The sequence below is a fragment of the Tenebrio molitor genome, chromosome 3, assembly GCF_963966145.1.
Source record: "Tenebrio molitor chromosome 3, icTenMoli1.1, whole genome shotgun sequence".
NCBI classification, from domain to species: Eukaryota; Metazoa; Arthropoda; class Insecta; order Coleoptera; family Tenebrionidae; genus Tenebrio; species Tenebrio molitor.
Window position 1 is genome coordinate 10,722,413 of NC_091048.1, and position 15,142 is coordinate 10,737,554.

The 15,142-nt window shown below is 40.4% G+C and overlaps 2 long non-coding RNA genes across 2 annotated transcripts; both read right to left on the reverse strand.

Annotated features, from left to right (window-relative positions):
* Nucleotides 1-5,770: 5,770 nt before the first annotated feature.
* On the reverse strand, nucleotides 5,771-6,546 carry LOC138126473 (uncharacterized). Its single transcript, XR_011157844.1, has 2 exons — nucleotides 6,129-6,546; nucleotides 5,771-6,063 (listed from the first exon to the last, which is right to left on the reverse strand). It is a non-coding gene; the product is annotated as an uncharacterized lncRNA (long non-coding RNA).
* Nucleotides 6,547-13,811: 7,265 nt separating this feature from the next.
* LOC138127272 (uncharacterized) lies at nucleotides 13,812-14,835 on the reverse strand. Its single transcript, XR_011158171.1, has 2 exons — nucleotides 14,532-14,835; nucleotides 13,812-14,407 (listed from the first exon to the last, which is right to left on the reverse strand). It is a non-coding gene; the product is annotated as an uncharacterized lncRNA (long non-coding RNA).
* Between the last annotated feature and the right edge of the window lie 307 nt (nucleotides 14,836-15,142).

The following is a 15,142-nucleotide window of genomic DNA, read 5'->3' on the forward strand; positions in this document are numbered from 1 at the left end:
CATTGGGGGCCGTGATGGGGTTTCGTTTGGAGAGGTGCGCGCTGCCCGGAGGAGCAATACCCGGGAGCCCGACCTAGAATCGCTGCGGTGTATTCTGGAACCCCAGACACGGACGGTACTGCGGAGTCCTCTGAGCACAGCTGGCGTCTTCGTCCACCTGGAGGAGAACCTGATGGACGAGGTACCAAAGACGAGCGGATCTAGGGGAAGTCTTCGAGCGCCGGTGACGCAGTTGCCACATTCACGTCGGGGGGACAGGTAGCACCAAAAGGGTGAGAAAAGATGAAGTACCGGGAGGTTCACACGGTCGTAGCACTCTTGTCGAGAATTTTAGTGTTCGTCAGTAGTTGAAGTTTTCTTGTTGTTTTCTTGTTGGAGATTTCACGAGTTCTGGGACTTCGGAGTTTTGGTTTATGGGACGGTTAGCGCTCGGGAGAAGACATCGGATGCGGATGTACCGGAATTTCACCGGAGCGAGCGGCTAACGCGCGGTCCACATTTTGTTCAGTCTCAGAATTTTCGTGCGTCGAAGCCGTGAAATGTTTCGTATCGTTCGTTTTGTCGTTTTCGTTTTTCGTTTTGTGTCATATCTCGCCCGCCCCATTGGGTGGAAGGAAGGGCGAGAGGCTGGTCACACGGGGTTGTCCCAACACCATGACTACAAAGGAGACCCCTCAATTTTATTAGGGCGGTTGGATGGAGTGCGAGGCAGGTCTCAATACGCGCAATCCACATCTCAACCAATTCGGTTACGAGAAAAATACCGATGCGCGACGGTAATGAGATAAACAAAGGACGGTGATCGCCGCGACGCGACGTGTGGTATCTTGGACGCGACTCGACGCGACGTGATAAAGTACTTCGGTGTACAATACGAGTGGAGACGCCACGGGGGCGGTTCCTACCCCGAGTTGCTCTCGTGAGAGTACGAAGCGAGAGTAGTTGACAAAGACGTTCGGTCGTCGTAGGTGGAAGTACTCGGAAGATGGACGCGCCCCGTGTGCGATGATACGTGGTCGAGGACGTGCGACAAGATAACCAAAAATTTATTCGGATGTGACTGTAAATTACAATCTCGGATTGTCAAACAGACTCGTTTTATCAAATCGCAAGATTTTGCTTCGTGCGGACGCATCGTCGTCCGGGCATTTCTTTTAGTGAGTGGTGTCGGAGTCGCACTCAAAAATTTTCATTACCGGATAAGAGATCCTTAAGAGGTCGAAAAGTCCCAGCATTAGGCGTAGGGCCGGGCCGGGTCGCGACGCGCGTAGAGGGTGGACCTGGTCAGTGTCGTTATATGTTTATGTGTTAGTGATGGCCCACGAAAAGGTGGCGGCGTCCGCGTAGTCCTCTCCTGAGGGTTTGGTCACCTTTCGCCGTCGGTCGTGTGGGCACGTGTGGGCCAGACGCGATGTCTGCGCGCGGCGCGACGCGACCCGATATATTTTGTTATAAATTCGGATAGCGGATGAAAGGGTGTCACGGGGGATGACTCGATTTGGTGTGATCGGTCGGAGACGGCAGCGTCTCTCAGGGGTCGGTCCCGCGCTTTTCCGGCGATTCCTGGGGTTCGCGGGGTCCTTTCGGTGGGGTGTCGTGCGTCCACCAGGTCGGCGACCGACCACGACGCGTCGTTAACATCCATTCGCGAGGAAGTCGTCGACCGGGCACTCGGCTCCCGCACCGGAAATGATACCACCGGCTCCGGGCGGTCCCACTTGCGTCGTTTCGGCCCCCTCGTCACCCAGAAATTCGATTTTAGCGGTTACGGCTATACAGTAGCAAAGGGGGGGAGAGTTTTGTTTTCTTTTCGTTTGGGATTTCAACCTAGTAATAGATCCTTCAGATCGTATCAGTACGGCGGTACTATAACCCGCTAGGCCGAGTCCAGCGACCTGGGGCTTCACCCCAAACCGCAACCATCGCCTGGACAATTAATGATAATAAAAACAACATGCGAACTATCGACTTTACTACGTTTAGGCATCGCTCAACTTTCGTTCGGAACCGCTTTTATAAAAATTTCGCTCCGCTCAATTTTTATCATTTAGGGGAGGTCGTGTGTTACGATTTAAATTTCGCGGAAAATCGTAAAGGCGAGAACGTTCTAGAACATTCCAAAACGGGCTCTCAGACCCCGACTTCCGGTACCGGCCACGTTAATTCGGCGAGAGGAGGGGAAAATATATAAAGGTGGAGCAGACGCCATGTCAAAGGTTCTCGACAGGTTCTCGACTAGTGCAGGAGAGGTTAAAACCGATCCGTGTGTGAGTGTCGTGTTCGAAGGGGGAGATAAGGGGGTGTTTTAGTGTACAACAGGAGCTGGCGAACCCGTGGAGGAAGACCAAATCGGCTGGAAAAGCATCTTAGAAGAATCCCAACCGAAACGCCGCGGCGGATAAAGGCTTCCTTCACGAGGGTCAACGACCCTACGCACAAGCGGAGTAATTTCGTCACCCTGTTGGACCGGCGTCATCCCCAAGGACCCCTCCGGAGAGCAGGACCTCACTCAGGACTGTCCCTGGCCGAGGAACCCGAGTCCAGGAGCAGTACGTATCTGGCAAGGTCCTCCAGCGTCTTTCTTTCTGTAGTCCGCCATCTTGGCTCATTTCTTTTACATTAATACATGTTATCAGACCGGGAGTGACCTCGCCAGAGACGACGCGCTCGCTGGGTCTCAACGTTTTTTTGTATCATCTTATCACTTTGTCTTGTAGTTTTTTTCACTTTTTCACCGGGGCCCAAGGCCTTACTGTTCACCGTTTTCCTCTGGGAAGGGTCGAGGGGAGGAAGGACCCGAGGACTATCCGAGGATACGGGCGGCGTGATTGATCAGCGGCGGAAGAAGGACTCGGAGGACCTTCCTCCAGCTCCGTTCTTCCCAGGACTCATCTTTTAGATTCCAAATACGAGGCCCGGTGTAAGGGAAGTTTTGAAAAATCCTTTTATTGATCTTAAATTTGTGACTTGTTAATTTAGAAGATTAGCCTGGTAGTACCGGCACTTTTTGTGAATATCACTAGTTGTTTAAGCGCCATCAGCGTATCATTTTGGATCACTTTTGGACTTCATTTCCATTCATTTACATCTTTCCATTACTTTGAACCTTTTGAATTGTTAATCAAAATTTTTTTGTCGTAAGAGTCAATGCTTTAATTTAGTTTTCAGTGTAACATTTTGAGTTAAATTCTAATATCTCCTTATTAGACTACAGTGTATCGCCCGCAGTGGCATCTAGGTTGGCTTTATTTCGTTAATTTGTCTCACTGTATATCTAAGAAACGAGGATTAAACTCAGTTATTATTATCATCTGCGTTTCTATCCAACACCTGGTATAACGCCGTGTTTATAAATCAGCATTTGTACTTTCCTACAGTCTTGCTCTCGGGACGTTAGGGTGTATGTGTGCCGGACCTGGAGACAATCAGTCACGAAAAGCGTTATTTTAAATTATCCCCGGAGTAGTTGGGAAATTTAAATTTTCTCCAGTTGTGGTAGAGAATAATAACGTAACAGGGCCCACGCTCGGGCACCGTGAGCCTCAATTTGAGTGCCTTCGTTCCTTTGTGCCGCGAACTAGTCCGTGGGCGAAACTAGTTCAATTTAAATGCCCATTGTCCTCCACGTGTGACTCAGCGAGCAAAGGTTTGCTGATTTCTCCACTCTCCATCAATTTCATTAAACAAAACCTCACTTCTTTGTTTATTTTGGTCTGTCAACTGTCTTCTCTCATAAAAATCCAACACCCCACTTTTCCTGCGACCGCAGCATACGGCAGTACACCATTGGCCCACTCAATTTCACGTGGAATTAACAAAAAAAACACCGAGAGAATAAAAGGGAGAGATAAGAGATTTTTGCTCTCTTCCCGTTTTGCGTGTACACCAAGCGTGTTTACGTGGTGAACGTACCGTCAAATTACCGTCGAGTGCCGCAAAAGGGAAGAAGCTGCGATAATCTCGCTGCCGCAGTCGAGAAATCCACGACTAGACATCTCGCAGAACAAATTCCCGAAAGGCCAGAGTAAAAGCTCAGGTGAGACCTCCAACCTTCTTATCGTCGACCTTCCGTCTTTTTTTCTTCAGCTGGGTAACTTTTTATTGTCTTCCCCAGGCCTTTTTTTTTCTTATCTCGTCATTCTCGAAAATTATCTTCGACCTACCGCAAAATAACGCCTTCGTGTCCCGGACTCTCCAGAGGCAAGTCCGTGTCCCACAGGAGCTACCGCCGGATCCTCGAGGCGAGCAACTCACAACGCTCCGCGCAGGCGCATCCACCCCCGCTAAAAGCCACCCTTACCGGAGTCCCGGAGTCCAGCTTCCGGCAGCAATCACCACCGCAGCAACTACGGTCAGAGTTTTCCATTCTTTGCGGACAATTACCATCAGGAACGGACGCTTTGTTCCGTTAATCTGCTACCTAGTTGACGCGCAAGTGCGCTGGGTTTTTATAAAACAACTTGCGAAAAAAATTGTGAAGGGCTAGCTACTACGCGCGATTGTTCGCTCGGACCAGTCAAACATTTTGCAAGTAAATCAACGACACGTGGCCACGCGCTCCAGTATAGGACAATTTCTCGAGTCAAAAACCGAATTTAATTTAATTTTTACATTCAAATGGTAGCGGCTTGCTAAAATAACCCAATTTTATTTTTTACAACTCCAATTACTTTTTTCATGTTCATTTTTCCATTTTTTATCAATACACGTTTTTTTAATGAGTTTGTATCATTGAGTTGCCGGAATTTTCCTCTGAGGCTTTCGGATTTGGGCCCAGAGTCAAAATTTTAAATCTTTTTTTCAACCAAATCCGTGGCACCCTATTTTTGTCGAGAAGGAACCCCCCAATACAAGAATTGCTCTACGACTGATGCCGAGGCAGTGGACCATCCCCTCAGGTAGGTTACAACCTAAAGGCTTGGTGCCGTATCAAAGTGGGCAATATCGAATTATTCTTTTTAGAAAATCTTTTTCCTGCTCTAAGGTCAGCACGCTAGGACCACCCAAACGTTTTGTAGAAATGCCATTGGAAATATATCGTCTCAAAGTACGCCGAGGAATTTCAAATCGTGCACTTGCATTTCTTTGACTTTCGCCAGCTCGAACAGCCTCTAGAGGAGCCTCTAAATTATTTTGACTCCACCGTTTATGCATTTATCTACTTGTTTTCCCCATTTTGGCAACTGATAGAAAAATGTTAATGCAAGTAGGTATCAATGCAATACCTACAAGTCGCAAACCGTAGCTTGATACTTGAGATGCGCAGATAGAATGAGAAATCCGACTTGCAAGAAACACCGAAAATCCTCCGACGGCTTCGTTTACAGTGGGTCTCTCCCCACTACTTCCCCCAAATTTCATTGCGCATCCATTTATCAAGTATCAAGCTACGTTTTGCGACTTATACTTGGTAGTAAAATGTGTGCTGTAATATGGCCCGGGCCATAAAACCAACTTAGCATCTGGGCCATATTACCGATTGTGCCGCACACACGAATTATGCATAGAAAATAATTCTAGAACGTTATTCATGTCAACTGAACATGTGATTGTGGTGTACATACCTTTGAGTACCTTTCATTCAAATTTCATTGTGTCCTGCGAAATTGGCTCTTGTTTTGAAAGAAAACGTTTGGCCTAACCTTACTATATCACAACCAATTCACATGCTGGGATTGAAATGAGGCGGGAAATCACATATTGGAGAAAATCAGCAACCGAAAGATGGCGCTGCAAATTGAACGAAATAGGGAAAACAAAGAACAGCTGATTTCATTTGTATTTGGATTTAATTTGCCGGTAACAATTTTTTACATTTTACATTATAATAAATGATTTAAAACAAATTGCAAATTATAAGAACCACCAAGATTATCAGTTTGCGTTGATTTGTCTACCAAGACCTTTGTCATTGCAACTTTTTGGACTGGCTCTTCAACATTTATGTTTGTCTGTTGTGCTGTTTCTTCATTAACATCAACAGTTGGAGAAAATTTGTCAGCATCAGCAGCGTTACCCAGATCATTTCCTGCTTCTTTTACACCAAAATTTAACCTTCACGAACTACAAAAAAAACAACACTAGTTCGGTCAATAAATTTTTTTATTATAGTACCTAAGATGCGTTACCTATTAGTAGTTTGTCCACATTTTACGGTTTTATTGTGAGTACCCACTGGTAAATTGTGAGAGGGAATGGCTGTGAGTTGGAATTGTCACACTTGACACCTTTTGCTGTTGTGTAAAAAGCTATAATCATCAAAGCTTCCCAAACTTGCCCAAAGGTATAAAATCGGTTGGTAGAAAGTGCTTTGTAACCCCCAATAAAAATATCTCCGAATTTAGCCTGAGTCCCTGAGTCTGCTTGCAAAAAATCGCAACATCTTGACCTGTTGCAAGGGGTTTTAACCAGTTTATTATTAGGGATTGATACCCAACTCTTAGGGGCCAATAAAGCAATTGACTCTATTCTCACTTATTTCTAGAAGCTCTTTAATAGGTTTTCCGATTTTTAAAACTTCCTGCTTGGTATTTTTTAGAGTTTTTCATTGGGAAATAACATCATGGAAATAGTGCAGAGAAATGTCTTTGTTCACTAAATATCACACTGTATCACACTGCGGCAGGGAACAATAACACTTTGAGGTACTCGTTATCACTTCATGCACAAATTATTATGAAAAATAAACGAATTTGGCTATTTTTTGGCGATTGAAATGTATTACGGCCAATACGTAAACATTTGTTTTCCCTATTTCGTTAGTTCAAAAATTACCACCAGATGTCAGCCACTTCGCTGATTTTCTCCAATTAGTCGGAAGTATGTCACTATATTTACAGATGTCGCGTATGCTATCGAAAGGATAAAGTCACTAGATATACATGTATAAAGTCACTAGATATACATGTATATCGTCACTAGATATACATGTATATCTAGTGACTTTACGAAAGGAAACTGTTAAGATTAAAAAATTGCGAATGTAGCGGTAAGTGTGAAATTAGACGATACTGGGCCATATTACACGCCGGAGCATATATACCACCACTACCTTATTAAAATCGGTGAGTCGTGCAAAAAATAGTATATGGACCTCAGTAGTGAATGATTTTTACCCTCAGTGCTTTGTAGAACCCTCGAGCTACAAACTGCACCTCGGGTAAAAATTATCCACTTCACTCCTTGGGTGCATAATACACTATTGATTTTTGCTAAGTAAAGTTGCAAGAAATAAATTTGCTATGGTTTATAAATATGTAAGACTGTAGAATTTGATAAATTTAACTCAAATCGGAACAAAGTCACGGATCGGAACATTTCTGGGACAGAATTACGTATCGGAAAGTCTTTTCCAAAATCGGTACAGTTCCGATCAAATCGGAGTGCCTGGTCACCTTATTTATACCAGGCGTACACTCTCAAAGTCGGATATAGGCAACCCTGATTCAGCACACATCAATTTAAGATGCACTTTAGAATTAATCTGGAAACGTTTGAGAATTTCTTGCGAAAGTTGCACTCTGTTGAAGTGAACGAAGTGAATTGTGGACACCCACAACAGGGTCTGGTTGTAGTGTGGTGTTTACCAAATACGGAGAGTTTCAGGTAATTTACAATTTACTGTGTAAAACATCTTGAAAAAAAATCCCAATAAAATTACTTGACAGAGCTGTAGCATATCCACTTGTTGGCACACCTTATACTGAAGTTGTAAAGACGCTTCTAGTGAATAAAAGATATGGTCTTGTAATTTGGCCTGTTGGAGAAAGAGCTCTTAATGTTATAAGACAGTTTGAAGGCAGAAATGGTTTTCCCGCTAAGTTTTCTCAATATTAATTACAAAGAATAAACTGCAATCATTATTGCGTCGTTTGTTGCTTCAGGTGTGATCGACTGTATAGATGGCAGTCATATTCGCATATTAGCGCCCAAGGAACATACAAACTCATATTTCAACAGAAAGAAATTCTAAAAGACTATCCCAAAAATCGCATTTAAATTAAGATGTGGATAGAGGTTTGGTAGAATTTTTTGATAATGGCCATTTAGTAGGTGATTTGGCATATGGCTTGTCTACTCAACTTATCGTTGGTTTAAAAAATAATGGCTTTTTAACCCCTCAACAGAAAAAATTGTAATCTGAAGTTATCACAAGTTCGTGTGCACATTGAAAACGTTTTTGCATTACTGAAGGGTAGACGGAGCCGCCTTAAGTATATGGAAACAATTCGACTAGATCTAATCTGCCTTCTTATTACTGCAGCCTGTATTTTACACAATATTTGTATACTCAATGGAGATGATCCAAATGACATTACGGAAATTGAACAAGAACTTGCGGAAGAAAGGAATTTAAATGCACAAGCGTACAATCAAGAACAAGAAGCAGCAAACCGAAATGCTATTAATAAAAGATATAATATTGCAAATAGTTTGAGATTGTCTAGAAAAATTGAGTAGTTTCCCACTTTTTTCTATTAATGACCTGTTAACTTTGAATAAACAACATAAAAAAGTTATAACTCAATTAAAATTCTCCCTGAGGTAATGCTTCTAAATCGCAGAGTCGAACATAATTATCTAACTAAAAACAAAAACATTCTAAACATAAATTGCACATTTTACAGTCACGTCAAGAAAGATAAATAGGTCCATTTAACAACAGCTTAATCAGAATAATAATCAGCCTTATCATTAGCCTTTTTTTAATCGATTTTTCAGTCTTTGATTGGCTTTCAAAGACAGTGGTCATTATTATTTACTATTAAGTCTTAATATCTCTCTTGTCTTTTCATTTTGTCTTGATGTCTCCTCTCTAAAGTATTCTCCACTGGCTTTCTTTTTCTGGTGAATGAAGATTCGTACTCCTGTGGGACACTTGATCCATTTGATCCACTTGAGCTAGGTACTGGGTTGTCCCTTTTTAGCTTTTCTAGAATCAGAATAATTCTTGTCTTCTGAAATTCTTATTAACAAAAACCAGTTACCTGTGTTAGTGATTATTCCTCTGCTTGTACTACAAAAAACTGCTATAGGGTTTATTTCAGGCTTCTTATAAAAAATGCCATCCATCAAGTTGTAATATTCCTAGTGTCTATCATTTTTTCCAGAAGTGCTGTTGTGCTTGACTATCTACTATCTGTATTTATATAGGGCAAGTCACATAAGGCTTATTTCTGAATTTATTTAGTACGCAACCAAAAATACTAATGACGTTGACCACTTGATACCGTTTATAATGTGATTTATTTTAGTAATCAACGTAGGTATGTAATTTAGCTAAAAATGTCAAAATATCGTTATCCTGTTCCGATTAATGAAACAATAATTAACGATAACTCAGATATATTATGAATTTAAAAAATCAACTCTCATCTTCGAATTCTTCCGATAAATCCGAATCGTCATCAGACCCTCCAAGGTGTATAACCAGTGGTTCCACAGTCACTTCAATACGCACATCCATTTCCGATATTTTCTCTTCTTCCACAATTGTATGTTGAATACGTTTTCTCCACAGTTTAGGTGTGGTATTGCTTATGTCATTATGAAATAATATTTTTACGCCTGCTAATTTAAACGTTGTATTTTCTCGAGCTAGGCGATCTTTTACATTTACATGAGTCCAGATGAGCTCAATTGGATTCAACTCACAATGGTATGGGGGTAAATTTCAGGACGGTTACTCTAGCAGCCTTCACCATTTCATCAACAACATACTTGAGGTAGTTTTGCTTCTGAGCTTTTACCAAGCACATGAGCCCAGATGAGCTCAATTGGATTCAACTCACAATGGTATGGGGGTAAATTTCAAGACGGTTACTCTAGCAGCCTTCGCCATTTCATCAACAACATACTTGAGGTAGTTTTGCTTCTGAGCTTTTACCAAGCACATGAGCTCAGTCTTAACCATTCCCTCATCATAACTAATGCCTCTTTCCGACAGCCAGTTTTGAATGTTTGTTTTTGGTCCTCCACCTAGAAACACTGATTTTTCATTTGTTAAATCGTCTGGAAACTAGCATTTCCCTGCCTAGGCAAGAAAATCGACACAAGAATTTGTAATGAAAGATTTTAGGTTGGCAGCACAAAATGTCAGTGTCATATGGCATTTTTGTACAATTTTTTAAATCTTGATGTCGGGAAAATTTGTATCCTTTATCGCAAGCTGTACATTGTGTACAGCAGTAGCGACCGAGGGGGGTATCAAGCGATGGGTTAGGAATAACAAAAACGACGACGACGGTTTTGAATATTTGAGGAATTGGTTGATTTTTGTCGTGACAGTCGCTTCTTGTATCCTTTATGTTGCCAATGGAAGAAAAATAAATTCCCTATCTGGTAATTTTGATTATATTTTGCTTTAAATAAATTGTTGACCGAAAAATGTTTGTGTATTACACGGCTAGAAAATGTTTTGCAAGTGCTCCCACTTGTGGGCCCCGGCTGGCGCCTCTGCCCCGCAAACCGTGCTTGCGCTTGCAAAATCGCATTTTTTAGCCTTGTGATACAAATAACTATTTTCGCCATGATGCTGTTCGTAAGCGCTCTTCTCGGCGACAGTGGTACGATGCGTTATCCATTACCACAACCGAATTTGGTTCTACTAAAGTTAAAATTTTCTGAAAACATTTTTCAAAAACGGTAGCATTCATTTCCTCATGATAATCTTTACTGATTTTGGATTCAAATAACAAGAGACCATCAGGTATGAAACCAGAGTCACTGCTTACATGCGTAATAATAAGTCGTTTCCCTTTTCCCGAAGGCTGTTTTAAGCCTGTAGAAAATTCTTCCATGAACGCTTGTCTACGACTTTTAATATCGTTATCATGCCAAACTTTCGTCTAAAAAATATTTTTCCCCTTGCCGAGTTTGTTTAATGGATCTTAAATAATTTCTTCGCCACAAAATTATATCCTCATGTTTAATTTTTTAAAACAAACATTTAATTCTTTCCGAGTTTTCCATAAAACCGATCGTGTCAATTTGGGTAAATCTCCATCTGTGTGTATTGCTGCCAGTACTTTGTCTAGAGTTGGATGCTCGTTCTTAAAAAAAATGATGAATGCACAATTCGTCGAATAGCGCACTTACATAATTTTTAGTTTTTTTCCCCTTCAAAATATTTTAAATGGTTGCCTTTGAAATCCCTAAATTTGTAACAATTATTTCTTCAAATGATGGTTGTACAAGAAACTAGCATTATCTGCAATCTGTGCGGTTAGTTTAACCAAATCCCCACCCTTAAGTTGCGCATGTTCATCACAGACTTGTTTGGAAATATTCAAAATCATGTTTTTTTCGAATACGGATAAGAGCGATTTACTTTTTCTTTGAACATAATTTGTTGTGTGCATCCCATCCGTAATCAAGTATAAAAAGCTTTGACCAAACCAGCCATGAAATTAATACCTAATTGACAGTGACACGAATTGATATTGATATTATAACCCTATTATAACTTTGTCGACCTTCTTCCTACTTCGTACCTTTCTTTTTTTTGGTCGAAGCGATCAACCCCTCCCATTATGCTGTTGTAAATTTCTACAGCTTCAAGGCAATAAACCTCACTTTTTGAACCGTCCTTATTTTTCCTTGAGATTAATTTTGTGATTTTAGGATTCGCAGCGGTTGAGATTATTGTAACTGGTTTAGAGTCTTGCCATTAGCTGCAACGGCGCCCTTTACACTGAACATAAATTCACCTCTGCTTAGTTTCTCCTTCGTTTTCAACATATTGGGAAGTTCTTTTCGGTCTGTTCTTACCGTGCCAATTGAGTAAATTCCATCATTGAGTAGCATACGCATCAACTTATCAGAAGTAAAAAAATTGTCGAAAGCGACAAGACATTTCGAATTGATGAGTGGTTGGCAAAGATCCGTTACCACTCTCTCTCCAAGTCCATACTCTGCCTTAGCATCTAGTACTTTCCCAGTGTATATTTGAAATTTAGTTATGAATCCAGTGGTGGAGTCGCCAAGACACCAAACTTTGTATCCCCTTTTCACTGGCTTTTTCGGCATGTACTGCTTCATGCTGGACCTTCCCTTGAAGGGTATCATTGACTCGTCAACAGAAAGTCTATTCGAAGGTTGATATGCATTTAGTGAGCTTTCGTTTAGCGCATCGAAGTTTATGAAATTTATCATACGCTTTTTCTCCTTTAGGTACAGCTAAATAATTGTCGTTCAAATGCAATGTTTCTACGAGTTTCTTATATCTTTTTAGCGTCATAACTTTTGATACAGCTTCTATTCCTAATATTGGATCACTGCTCCAGTAGTTAGATCGATGTGGTAGTAAATGTATTCCCATTATAATGAGTAACCCAAAAAAAGCTTTAATTACTTCTTTTGTTGTGTCAACCCAATTTAAAATACGTTTGCCTTGTTTTTTCCCCACCAAAAGGGTTCGTTCTTGGGATGCATAGATATTAGTAAATGTAACAATATCTTGAATCATATCATCAGTCATAATTTTAGAGAAATAGGTTAGTTCATTGTCAGTTTTTGAAAAGTTATATTTTGGTTGTGGATTTGTAATGTCCGGAATTTTAAGTTCTTGGAAGTATACTCCTAAGGATTCTGTCCAAGTTTCTCCAAGGAGCTCTTTCTCATTGAACTGCGATTTTGGTAACTGATCCATAGAGACATCTTCCTCATTAGCTTCAGCAAAACAATTTGTATTTGAAGAGGCTGATATTGTTACAAGTGGGGTGGACACCGTCGTCACAGAAAGTTTCCCTTGCTGTCTTATTTCCGATGAGAGTGAACGAGATTGCGTTGAATTTCTGGATGTGGAGGGCTTCGTCATACTAGATGTTGCCACTGGTGTCAGATGACCTTTCCTGTGCTTTGTTGTAACTGGTGTTGTTTCTGCCGATTGTAGACGAGGACTAGATAGATATTCTACTGAGGAGGGAGTACATGTCCTAGATGTGGAAGCGCTATCAGGGCAATCGTCTTCTGATTCTTCGTCAGCATCCTCACCCGACTCCATTTCATCCGATGGAAGTCCATAATAATAAGCCAATAACTCCTCGTCATTTTTAAAATATTTCTGGGACAAGTAAATAAATAATTAATATGATAAATTAATATAATTTAATAATAATTAGATTAGTTGGAAAAAAATATTTGAGCAATTTTTTTAAGTCCTATGTGAACCATGGCAAGGCACCTTCCCACATATAAAAAAAACAAAAATATAACAACAAATAGTAAATAGGGTTCAATTCTCCATAAATCACTTCTCAACTAACTAGACTAAAGGGTAGAACTAGCAATAGTACTTACATTTGACATGACAGGTAATTACATTGAATTTTCCCCAAAATACAGCAAAACTGAGCTCTCGACAGACGCATATGCACTATTTTCAGGTTACAATTGTGATAAATATCAATATGTGAACGCCGGTAATACAGATATATTTTTTTTCGAGATTCCTGATATCTCCGCTAGGTAACGACACATGATAGATGTGGGCAAGGCCATCTGAATCAAAAAGCTACGCTTATAAGGCCGTTTCAATGTACATAATAATTGTTTCTGCAGAGTGGTCATAAAACAAAAGAAGACAGAACCTTATTGCGCGCCCTCGGTGGCCGATCAACGAATCAAAGCTACAATATTGGCGGCAATTTAAAATATTGCCCTTCGATTTTACATGAAATGGTAAAAGCGTGTTTCATTTGTGGGGCAAAAGATGTTCGCTTATTTGAAATTCGCAGCAATATGAAACAAAGACAAAAAATGGTTCGTAGCTTTTGAAACGTTTGCGGTAAGCAAATTTATGGAGACAATGATAAGCACAACCTTTTAATTTGTATTTGTAATATAAAAGACTACAAAAATTAGGGATTACTCAGAAATTTGTGAGCAGCATTTTCAACAAGTCTCTATAATTACATTACAACCCCCAAAAGACGACGCTTATGTAAAGATGCTGTTCCTGGTCCTATTTTTGTAAGTATCTATAATTAAAAAAGACTTGTAGTGTTTATTGCTACATGAAATATACATAGAAGCGAAGTCAACCACGACATATGAGAAAACAAAATGAGCTTCCTCTTCTCATTTTTCGATTAATTACTTATTACTTTTCAAAGTCCTAATCAGGAACCTCCAGGTATTAATTACTATCATCTTATTAGTGTTTTTGTTTTTTAGGCTTTTCCCACTGAAACTCCGTTTGAAATTCCTGTACCCCAAAATCCTGTAGAGTCTTTCATCATTCCAAGTGTTCCAATGACATCCAAATCAATTCAAGTAAATAGTATTTCTGCGCAGTATATTCCACCAAATGGTTGAGGTACTGGGCCCTCATTTGCTAGAAAATCCAATACTTTCATCTTGTCTGGTACATAAAAATCAGATCTGCGAGCTGATAATAACTGCAACGCTGAAACCAGTTTTAGATAATACATATTTGTCAAGAAAAAACAGATTTATTAAAGAGGAAATGTGCAATCCAAAACAAACTCCTTTGCAGAAAAATGTTAAAGTTATAAATTGTTCTAACCTACCTTGTGTTATGATTTCATGGTTTTTTGCAATTCTAATTTATTAGTATTTTGCTAGCCCAGAATGTGTCCAAAAAAAGCTCGGATCTTGGATATTTTGTTGCATTCATGTTTTAATTGACGTTTTAAGCACTTAACCTCAAAGAAAAAGTGGAAAAAGTCTCAATCAATTGCGTTCGAAATCGGTAGATGGAGCGCAAAAAGGTTCTGCCGCCAGAAATGTCACAGAAACAAAGTTTATATGGAAAAATCGAAAATTGAAACGGCCTTATAAGCGTAGCTTTTTGATTCAGATGGCCTTGATGTGGGAAATCCTATTCATTTGAGCCCAAGTACTGAGAATATGATGTGGGAATACATATTCCCGCGGCCCACGAAAGGGTTATTGTGGCATATGGCACCATGAATTGAAGTAACTTACAGAATTGAAATAGGAATCCAATGAACTATTGAAAGTGTATATTGGGCTGCCTGACTTTTTCTACAGCATTAAAAAATGAACTATCAATCCCTTCCATTTGGTATCACATTGTTCTGATGTTACAAGAAGCCTGGTTTGTTTATTTATGTCGTTGGAAATTTTCTTTTTCTGCCAGACATATTTTTTCACACTG